This window comes from Myotis myotis, unplaced genomic scaffold (assembly GCF_014108235.1).
Source record: "Myotis myotis isolate mMyoMyo1 unplaced genomic scaffold, mMyoMyo1.p scaffold_m19_p_8, whole genome shotgun sequence".
Classification (NCBI taxonomy): domain Eukaryota; kingdom Metazoa; phylum Chordata; class Mammalia; order Chiroptera; family Vespertilionidae; genus Myotis; species Myotis myotis.
The window spans coordinates 68,355,072-68,367,453 of record NW_023416390.1 but is presented as its reverse complement, the minus strand read 5'-3'; positions in this window follow the sequence as shown (position 1 = coordinate 68,367,453).

The following is a 12,382-nucleotide window of genomic DNA, read 5'->3' as shown; positions in this document are numbered from 1 at the left end:
AAAGTATTCTGAAGGCAAAATTATAATAGGACTTATTTATATATACATTCTAGGTATTATTGCCCTACTAAGAACAAGCCCTACAAAGCAGATGCTATGTTATTTCCATTTACTGATGAGGAAGCTGAGGAAGAGGTAATATGCCTGAGATCCCACATATACTGCAGCAGAGTTGGGTTTGGCACTGAGGAGTCTGGCTCCAGAGCTGTTGACCTCCTCTAGGGAAAGCTAAACTTGGAATGTTTTCTTCTTGGTGCCTTTGGTCCTGCCTCATATCCTTTACTGCATAAATAACAGCTTGGCCCCCTCATTTCCCAGGTTCCTTTCCTTGGTTCAATTAAGAAAATAATGGCCAAATATTAGGATAGCAACCCTGAAGTATCCCGTGTAATGAGCTCTGACTCACAGATGATTTGGGAGTTTCGGGTGCCAGGCTAGCACATCATGTGTGAATAAGCTTGTGGCAGGGGCTGAGGGCATGGCCTGAGGACATGGTTTATGTTGGAGCCTCGCTGGGTTGTGGGTGACTCATGTGCACTAAACGGCAGAGTCATGAACCATATACACACACCCAATATCGGGTTCATTCCAAGGCTGTTCTCCCACAGCCAGTTTACAGCCCTGTAAAAGCGCAGCACTTACTTTGGCCTTTGCACAGGAAGATCATGAAAGGGAATGAAAACGTACATGGCCTTACGGTCCTGATGGTCCCTAGCTGGGGAGTTGTTCTTCCACTGATCTCGGAAAGACACCCACATGGTTCTTTCCTCTCTCTTGTGCTGTGTGGAAGGAGTGGGTTTGGGGTCAGTGGTTGGTGGCCTAGCTCTTTGCAATGTCCCCATCACCTCTGAGACCTTGGGCAGGTTGCTTGTTATTCTTGGGTCTGGCTTTTTTGGAAATCTATAAAACTTATAGAATGTGATGGAGAGTTGTTTGTATGCATTTATAGGAAATTACCACAGAAGAAATTTTAACATTATTTCTAGCGGTCACTTAGCCAATTGCTTCAGCTTAACAATGACCAATGCCAAAGCACTAATAAAGGATGTGAATTTTATTCATTTTTGTATCTGTTTAAAAAAATGAACAAAATTAAAATTATCAAGTGAGAGGAAGAGATGGTTTAAAATGTGCACTAGTATATTTTTTTATACAGACGGCTTTTTAAAAAAAATGTATATTTTTAATTGATTTCAGAGAGGAATGGAGAGGGAGCGAGAGATAAAAACTTCAGTGGTGAGAGAGAATCATTGCCACACTGGGGATGGAGCCCTGCATCCTGGGCATGTGCCCTCACCGGGAATCGGACCATGACCTCCTTGTTCAGAGGTCAACGCTCAACCACTGAGCTACGCCGGCCAGGCCATCCAGAAAGTTTTTGAAACTATATATAAAGTCAAGAAACCTATGGGAAGACTAAAAAAAGGGTCCACACTATAGGCTGAAAGCATACGTGGCATCTTCCAGGTGTGGAAAAGCATGGTCCACCCTGCATTGCTCACAGAACAACCCATTTTGTGGCTTGGCAGCACCTTCAGGCCTCCACGCTCTTCTGCTGTGTCTGGGACCTGCCACTGCTCACCATTAACACTATTGGGCTAGAAAGAGGAGGTGGCCCCCAGGGAGTCAACCATGCTGCATAGAATTGTATGTTTTGGGGACACATTGGCTAAAATGAATCATAACATCATAGTTCTGAGTGATCTTTTGTTCTTGGAGATAGAGGAAAGCTGTGTTTGTCATTTCAGAGTGCCTAGGTCTTGTGCTTACCTTCAGTATATAGTTTTGGGCAAGTCCCCTCACTTTTTGGGGCCTAACTTACTGCCCCTCAGAATTGAGAGGACTGGACACTAAGGCTCCATTTGAGTGTGCATGGCACTGACTCTGGACTTTTCTATATAAACACTAAGTAAACTTACAGTTACTATGGAGAAGGACTGTGTCCTTGCTGATAATTGTAAATGTCCATGATGTCAAAATGCAGGATGGTAAAAAAGTGAAGTTGAAAAATGAGGAAGAGGTGTGACAGGGTGTAATCGGAATAGTTTTGAAGGGTGTGCACTTTTTAGGCTGCCTAAGGTCAAGGCTGAAAAGTATGTCTTCTCTTAGCATATTTCAGAGTTGGCCGAACTACACTTTGGTTAAGAACTAACTTGTTCAGAAAGAAAGAGGGTGATAATTAAAGCAAGGTTACCCCCATGGCTCAGATGATTCCTTTTTTTCTGATGGAGGAAATCCTTGGTTTGTTATTGTTCTATTGAATCTTTAAAAGAGAACATTAGACTTAACAAAGGGTCAAGAGCCTTTATAGAAGGAGGCACAGAGGAACAAGGGAAAAAGACTTAAAAGACAGTATTATATTAATACATTATATCAACTTTGTTATTAAAATTTATGTTTAAATATATACAGAAATATAGTCGAGTATACTAAATCTCCATGTTATTATTAAAATTCAGTAATCTTAACAAGAACATGACCAATCTTGTTTCACCTATATCTTCACTTAATCTTGTTTTATTGAGATTATTTTTAGACAAATCCCTCACATAATTTCATTTGTAAATATTCCCAAGTATTCCTCTAACAGTTAAGGACTCTTTTTTATTTAAAATGCAATTGCAGTATTATTAACTGCAATTTTTGTTACACTTAAAATTGTACCAAAATTGCTTAATAATATTAAGAAATAACATTCAGTATGAAGTCAGGGTTTAGGTTCCTCTGATTGTCTCATAGACATTTTTTAACAGTTTGTTTGAATCTGGACCCTAATGGTGAATATACTCTTGTCTCTTTTAATCTGAAGGTTTCCTTCTACCTTTTTACCCCTTTAACTTCGATTTGGTGAAGAAACTGGGTCATTTTTTTTTCCCTGCGAATTTCCTGATTTTAATGATAAAATTTCTGTGTTATCTTTTGACATGTTCTTTAGTCTGTTCTGTTTCCTGTAAATTGGTACCTTAAAAGCATGAGTAGATTCAAGATTTTTTTTTTTTTTTTTTTTTTTGGCAATGCTACCTCATAAATGTGTAGCAAATTTCTATTATGAGGCAAATAATGTTTCATTGCCTCCCTTTTTGTGATATTAGTAGCCATTATAGATCATTGCCTAGATCTCGTAATTCATTATCCACTGCAATATATTAATTCTATTAATATAATGAATTTTTAACCAAGTAGCTGAAATATTTATTTCTATTAAGAGAAACTTAGCCTATTTGATTACTCTCAGGAATTATATGTTTATTATTGTTTGTATATACAACTCAGGATAAGTACTGGATTTAACCCTTTATTCACCAGCTTCAGCTATTTTCTAGCAGTCTTTATAGATGGCAAATGAGATTTGTGTGTTTAATTGTATTATTTTGAACTCGTGGATTTAAAAATGTTTGGCTTGGGAACTTCTAAGTCAGATGAATGGTTTTGTGTCCTGATCCTGCCCTACTACCTTGGAAAGAATCTTTCCTCCTTTCTTTCCATGATTAAATTCTGGTCAGTCACTGTCAGCTCTCTCCTGTAATACTGTTTTCCCTAAGTGTCCTCACCAGGTTAAAACTTTCCAAATGCACAATTTGACACTTAGTTGTGTGGATATTTGTTTAGAGCCTGTATTCTATATGAGACTATAACCTCCATGAGGGCATGCCCCATGTTTTGTTTCAACTAAGCTTCGTATCTCTATTGTATGCACAGTGCCTGGAAAATTGAGGTGTGCCTGTAAGTAATTGTTAATTGAGTTCTGAAAAACTTGGGCAAATTAATCTCTCTGAGCTTCAGTTTTCTCATCATTAAAATAGTGGTAACAATACTGATGCTGTGATATGACATTATGTGAAGATTAAATGAGACAAAGGGTGTAAGACACCAGATCCATTGCAGCCAGTTCTAAAATGGCAGCTGGTTATATTTGCTCTTTCATATCTAATGACCTTGGACACTTACCACCTCCTGTTGTGATTTACTTTGCTGATACCTCTGTGCAAAAATATTACCTGAGAAACAATTATGAAAAAGTAAGTGTCTGCTTCTGCTTATGAAATGCTAAGCCAGATGACAAATTAACAGCATTCACAGAGCTCTCAAATGTTCTGTAAGGAGAAGAGAAAGAAACTGAATCCAAGTCTCCTGCCTCCAAAGTGTTGTGGGGAAGAAGAGGTAATAACTGAGAATAATATCAAAATAGCCATAATTATATGAATCAATTAAATCTGAGGAGATAGATGGAGTAAAGTTTGGGAAAGGTCTCCAGGGATGTTGGATTCTAAAGGAGAGAAAGAACATGCTTTGGAGGAGTTTTTGAGAGTGGAAGAGAAATTCTGAAGTTAGGGCTGGTCTCATTTTCAAAAAAGGAAGTTGCTGCTTTAGGAAGGCTGACTAAAAGTCTTCATAAAACTCACTTGACTAAAAATATCTCTTGTATTGGCTTTCAAGCTTTCAAATCAGAGGCTACTAGTATCCTTATGCAAATGCTGGAACTTCAGATTTTTTCCCCTGCTCACACCATACTTATCTCACCTCCAGAGTTGTGCTTAGGCTGTCCTCTGGAATGCCCTTCTTGCTTTTCTTTGCTAGCTGTTTTTATAGCATGTCAGGAGCCAATTCTTCAGGGTGTCTTTCTCAGGCCCTTACCCCAATCTACCAGGTGGTTAGGAATTTGCCTTTAGCAAACTCAATATATTAACAGTGTGAAGGCCAGAGACCAATTGAAGTATCTAAGGCAGTGGTTCTCAACCTTCTGGCCCTTTAAATACAGTTCCTCATGTTGTGACCCAACCATAAAATTATTTTTGTTGCTACTTTATAACTGTAATGTTGCTATTGTTATGAATCGTAATGTAAATATCTGATATGGTCTTAGGCAACCCTTGTGAAAGGGCCTTTCGACCACCAAAGGGGTCATGACCCACAGGTTGAGAACCGCTGATCTAAGGATTAGTGATGCTATAGTCCAGGTAGATGATTAGGTCCTGGACTGAGGCATTTGGTTTGGAGAAAAGAGGTCAGATGAGAAATGTAGAACTAGTAGTATTTAAGTACAGTGTTTTTTTGAGATGGATCCTAAGTTTAATAGGATAGACAAATAGACAAATAGACAAATAGATAGACAAATATTTAGCCCAATAGTAGAGTTCAGGCCTTCTTTAATTTTTTTTTCAATTACAGTTTACATTCAATATTATTTTGTATTAGTTACAGGTGTATAGCATAGCAGTTAGACAACCTATTATTTCCAGTACCCACCTAGCACCATAAATAGTTATTACAGCATTATTGACTATATTTCCTATGCTGTACTTTACATCCCCATGACTATTTGGTAGCTATCAATCTGTACTTTCTAATCCCTTTCACCTTTTCCACCCAGGCACCAACCCCTCCCCTCTGGCAACCATCAGTCTGCTCTCTGTGTATGTCAGCCTGTTTTTGTTTTGTCTGTTAGTTTATATTGTTCTCTAGATTCCACATATAACTGAAATCATATGGTATTTGTCTTTCTCTGAATGACTTATTTCACTTAGCATAACACTTTCTAGGTCCATCTATGGTGTCGAAAATGGTAAGATTTTATTTCTTTTTATGGCCGAGTAATATTCCATTGTGTAAATGTACCACAGCTTTTTTATCTGCTCATTTTTTGATGGGCACTTGAATTGCTTCCTTATCTTAGGTATTGTAAATAACACTGCAATGAATATAGGGGTGCACATATTCTTTTGATATAACTCTTGTGAATATTTATGCACTCAACATAGAAGCACCTAAATATATAAAACAAATCTTTATGGACATAAAGGGAGAAATAGACAGTAATACAGTCATAATAAGGGATTTTAACACCCCATTGACATCAATCCACAGAAAAGCAACAAGCAAACAACAGCCTTAAATGACACAGTAGATCAGATGCATTGAATTGGTGTTTTCTGATAATTTCACCCCGAAGCATCAAGAATATACATTCTATTCCAGTGCATATAAAACTTTTTTTAGGATAGACCTGATATTAGGCCACAAAACAAGTCTCAATACATTTAAAAAGACTGAAGTCACACCAAGCATATTTCTTCCACAATGGTACAAAATTAGAAGTCAACCACCAGAAAAAAACTGAAAAACCCACAAATGTATGGAGGGGAAATAACATGTTACTAAACAATGAATGGGTTAACAATGAGATCAAAGAAGAAATCAAAAGATACCTTGAGAAAAATGAAAATTAGAACAAAGCAACTCAAAACCTATGAGACACAGAAAAAGCAGTCTTAAGAATGAAATTCATAGCAGTAGAGGCCTACCTCAAGAAGCAAGAAAAATCTCAAATAAACACTCTAACCTTATACTGAAAAGAGCTAGAAAAAGAACCACAAACAAGGCCCAAGGTTGAGTAGAAGAAAGGAAATAATAATCAGAGCAGATATAAATGAAATAGAGTCTAAACAAGCAATACTAATATAAAAGATCAATGAAATCAAGAGATGGTTTTATGAAAAGATATACAAAATTGGTATATCTCATCAAGAAAAAAAGAGAGAGGACCCAAATAAATAAAATCAGAAACCAATGAGGAGAAGTAACAACTGACACCAAAGAAATACAAAGAATGGAAGAAAATATTATGAACAACCACATGCCAACAATGGACAATCTGATGAAATGGATACATTTCTAGAAACATATAATCTTCCAAAACTGAATCAAGAAGAAATAGAAAATCTGAACAGACCGATTACAACTAATGAAATAGAAGTAATAATCAAAAAGTCCTGGACTGGAAGACTTCACAGGCAAATTTTACCAAACATTCAAAGAAGAACTAGAACTCATCCTTCTCAAACTATTCCAAAAAAATTCAAGAGGAGGGAAGACTCCCAAGCTCATTTTACAAGGCCAGCATTATCCTAATTCCAAAATCAGATAAAGACACTACAAAGAAAAAAAAAAATTATAGGCCAATATCCCTGATGAACATAGATGCCAAAACCCTCAACAAAATATTAGCAAACCGATTCCGGCAACATATTAAAAAGATCATACACCATGATCAAGGGGGAATCATTCCGGGGATGCAAGGTTAGTACAATATCTGCAAATCAATTAATGTGATACACACCACATCAACGAAATGAAGGACACAAATCACAGGATCATAACAATAGAAACAGAAAAAGCATTTAACAGGACCCAGTACCTATTTATGTAAAAATTCTCAGAAAGTGGGAATAGAGGTAACATATCTCAACATAATAAAGGCCATGGATGACAAGCCCACAGCTAACAGTGTACTCAATGGGCAAAAACTGAAAGCATTTCCAGGCCTTTTGATGTTTGTATTACTGGGTGAGTAGAATTCCCCCTGCTCCTATTCTTTCCCATAAAGCTGTGTGCACTTGACTGTCCTCCTGTTTTTCTAGCACATCCTGTGCATGTCCTCATTACTACATGTAACACGCTGTTTAGATCTGCTGACTTCCCTGAACTTAGAGCACCTGGAGGGGAAGAACTTTCTTAGTCATATTTGTAGCCTCAGCAGAATTCCCGGCACACACTTGGTGTGTAAGAAATAACAAATGGGGATTGAGGTTTTATCTGGTGACTTGTACACCTAAATTTCACTAAGATTCTAGTTACCTGGAAGGATAGATCAGTAATGAGTTTACACAGAAACCTAAGTTGTTTTATCTAATTGACCCCGCTTCGGGAGCAGGAACAGCGTGGTGGCGCGATGGCAAGGCACAGCAAGCTGACCTGGGTGTAGGTCGGCAGTGTGTGCCAACTTTTAGCTCTGGATGAGATTCAGGGAAAGGGCAAAGGTAACCTGCCTAGTGTGTAGCTTGTTTGTTTTGTTTTGTTTTGTTTTGGCATGGCCCTCATGGGAAAGAGAGATAGGAGGAAGTAAGAAGTGTTTAGAAAATAGCAACCAGCTTTTAGTCTTTCTTGAATAGATTGTAGGAACTGGGCAGGGGCCAACTGTATAGAGGTTAGATGGGGGTGGACAAGTGTTGGAGAGCCTCAGAACACGGACATATGACAGGGGTGTACGTAGAACTGTCCACCATGGAAATGCAAAATAATTTTTCCAGAAAAAACAACAACTGCCTTATAGTCTCAGTGTTTTGTATATTTGCACAGAGAACTTGCTAGTTCATGTACGTTTTTAAAACAGTCATCTGCCCGAGAGAGATGCTTTTGACATACACAGCTATCTACCTGGTGTCAGAATTTCTCAACAGATAAGACGCACTTGTGCTCAGGAAGGAACTTCTGCAGTCAGATAGCACACCGAACTTTTATTGTGAATATGAGGAGAAAGGCATGCTTCAGAATAACAGGAAAACCCACTCCGGTGTATCTGAACCTGAAGCGGGGGAGGGGCTGTCATTTTTATCAGGCACGCTGAAAGCAGTTTTTGCAACATGGACTGTCCTAGATTTTATTGCCTCCTGAAATATTTAGTACTATGGCAGAACTTAAATAAAATCTGGGATTATTTTCAGACAGGGTTAGAAATGAACAATAAAACCTTTGTCATGAAGTATCAGACTGATCTTTTTGAATTTCAAAGGATTTAGCACTGTGTTTCTCCATCCTTAGCATGTGTTCCCCCCACCCCCTAAGTGAGAGGATGGTAGGAGAGGACCTTTTTCTATAACAATTTTTTCTTCTATTATGTCTAAATATATAAAATTTATAGCAATTTTCCAATAGTTCTATATTTACTAAATAAGGTAGTTTGAATATAAAGATTTATAAGCGACCTTTTGACTTCTGGTTTATATGGAATCCTAATAAATTATACTAAATAAACTTTTAAGCTATACTGATTAGGAAGTCTGATAAAATTCTTCTCAAAATGAAAATAAATGTATTTTCATTCTTCTATTTAAAAATAGGCTGTGTTTGACAGTGCCTCAGCTTTATGGCAGTGAAGAGATTAAGTAAAATTCCACTTTGTAGTGACTTTTATATTTTTAAATTTTAAATTCTACTAATTAATACAGAGATACTTTCTGGGAGACTTTATTTCCCTGACAAATCAAAGGTTTACCATGTTCCTTACTATTTGCTTTTGAAACTGTCATGGAGTTTCTCCCCCCTTTCATTTCTAAAGTGGATTGAACTGTTTAACCAAGCAGATATTAACATTGACAAAGTCTTATTATTATTCCTTATAAAAATTACTTCTTAAGGACCAGCCGGAAGTCCTCCAGTTCTCAACCTGGTTTACAACCTCAGTAAGATGAACAATTTACAGAAATGCCAACTGGGATTGAGACTTCCACAGGGTTTTTCAAATATAACGGTTCTAGCCCCCTTTACATTACTATGGAGTTTTGTTTGTTTCCTTCTGACTGTCAGGCAGACTTCCCTTGAGAAATTTAGACGGACAATTGAAGTGAGATGTGTTTTCAGGAAGACTTAGTGCCGACATTGGGAAGACATCCTGGTGAAATATGGCAGAGGTCATTGTAACATGGCCTTGAGTCTCAGAACTCTGGAGGAAGTAGGTAGGATGTGGTGTCAGAAAGAGAAAGATACTGACTGAGGTGTTTCTAACAGGGATATGTAGCAATAATAGAACATTACTAAAGTTTCATTACCAAATGCAATTTGAAGTTTTATGAAGTTCTAAGAAAATACCAATATCTATGATTATTTTAGAAACATGTACTTTAAAAGAGCTGGCAAATTGATAGTCCATGAATAAGTACTTTCAGGATTCACAGTTGAAGTTCATACTACGGCTTCAATTTAGCTAGGTGTGATACCTAAGTTAGTGACATCTGGATGTCTTTCCAATGGTCTGATTTGTTAAAGACAGTACTGAAATAATTTGACAGATAGCTAAGTATTCTGGGCTTAACATGGAGGCAAATTTTGCATTAGACAGTAGTTTGTCAAATGCAAATCGAGTATCTAACCACCCTAAAAAAATGAATTTTGTTGTGAAACTGAAATGATTACATACTATATTTCCTAATTAGAGACGATGTACCTCTGGTCTAATAAGCTCCATATTGTTAAATGGCAATGTTAGCATTTTACTTGATCAGTGTTATCCAAAATTCAATCTTAATATTATTTTACTAAGTGGTGCTATCTGTGGTGCTATCTCTTTTTTTCTTTTCTTTTTTTTTTTTTTTTTTTTTTGGTTGTAGTCGGGGTGTGTGGATGGGTGAATGTTCAGAAGGTTGGGGACAAGTTTGTATGTATTTTCAAAGTATAACACTGAAATATTTGGTGGAAGTATAACCAGAGTTCTATGTCCTCAAATTTTCATATCTGGGAAGCTATGCTATTTAAGTAAATATCAGAGGAACAGAGAGACTTGTATCCATTCCCAGGTGAGTTATTTTCCTATCAGTACCAAGTATGATAAAGTGTGAGAAAAAAGCAAATTTGGGGATCATTTTTAAGGAGCTTCATATTGTAGGTAGAAATATGTCAGCTATTATACTAATTTAGTCTAAATACTCTTACATTGTAATATGAGAGGTAGATAGGGCATCTTCTCTAAATAGCATAGTTAAAATATTCTTGGCAATGGCAAATAATCAAATAGGGGCATAATTTTTCATTTTTGAGATACGTTGTTTTTTGAAGACATATTCAGTAATAGTATGTATTTTACTTTAAAAAATGTGGTGACCAGCCCTGACTGGTCTGGCTCAGTGGATAAAGTGTTGGCCTACGGACTGAAGGGTCCCAGGTTTAATTCCAGTCAAGGGCATGTACCTTAGTTGCAGGCACATCCCCAGTGGGGGTTGTGCAGGAGGCAGCTGATCGATGTTTCTCTCTCATTGATATTCCTAGCTCTCTATCCCTTTCCCTTCCTCTCTGTAAAAAATCAATAAAATATATTTAAAAAAAAAAGAAAAGAAAAAAAATGTGGTGACCAAAGGTGCCTTCCCCCTACTGTTCTGATAATAAGATTTCATATTCTGTGCATTGAATTTTGCGTTTCTCAATCTTCTGAGCCCATGAAGAGTTCTCAGCCTTTACATATTAACCGCCCCTGAAAAGGAGAAGTCCAGTTCCTTCTTCGGGCACTGCCCAGGCCACATAGCAACTTTTGCCTCTTCCTAGGGGCTCTGATTGGTTCAGTTTGCAGGAGCCCATGGAAGAGTCTACCGTGTTCAGTAGCTATTTAGTAGAATTCAAATACCACTTCTCTTCAACCCCATTCAACTTTCCCATGATTCCTAGGGAGGCCTGATCTCCATTTTTGAAAACAGAAAACAAACCCACAGAGCTGTGAAGGTCAAAGTGGAAGTTAGAAAGCTTTAAGCATAGAGACATGGAAAGGTCTTATTGAAATTTCATTAGCCTCGCTGATAATGAGTCTCAGGTAAGCACTGTAATGACTGGTAACTTTATTGGGTACTTTATAAAGCAGAGGAAAATGGAAGACATTGCAACATGCAGAATAGAGTCAAAGCTGCCATATTTATTGGTAATGAGCTCAAGTAAATTAAAAATGGGGATTACGCTATTTGCTGGAAGCTTGCGTACAAATTTAGCAAGACATGGAAAATGAATTGTACTCCAGTGAGAACTAGTTTAACATTTGAATTCAGAAAACTCCAGATTTCTTCCTTGTTGGGTCCTGTGAATAGAGAAGAGAGTAAGAAACAAAAGTGATTCACAAAGGGGGCTGGGTGTGGAGATCAAGTGAAGACTTGCATGGGAATAAGCGGGGTTAATTTTTATGACTTTACTCTCCCCACCTTTTTTTTTTTTTTTGCCACTTCTTAAGCTATTGCTTTCAGTTTACTTCAATGCAGTCACTGAAGTAGCTTAGAAAGAAATCTTTGATATACCAGATCAACCAAAGTTTTAAAATACCCTTTTGTGCCTCCATTTATAATGCAAATAGTAAGCTAGCATTTTGGGTTCATTTCACCATCTTCTCTGAAGTGGGTGAACATATATTGAGCACAGAGTGAGGGGAGTCCACAGGAGAGCACATCTGTGATAGTTCAATAATAAAAAAAAAATGTCTGTAGGTCTTTTCTAAATACCTTTCACCTTCTAAGCATATAAAAAATGGGAGGAAGAGATCTAAGAAGAATAAATTGTGGTTGCCCTCTATGTTAGCTGAATGACTAAAGATATTGTTCTATGAATTACCCACTACTTAAATATTCCTAAGTCTAGCCTTTATGAGCTCATAAAAAAGACTTTGCTTATGTGTCTGTGAAAGCCAGTATCTTTATATACTGTCAGAACAGAACTAACATACTGTTTCAATATAAGTTTGAAAAGCAGCAGATATTTTGTTATATAAAGTAAGCGGGGCAATCACCTTAAACCCACGTTTACATTTTCGTTTTATCATACATAAACATTCCCCAGATGAAGTAGTTTTAAAAAGTGG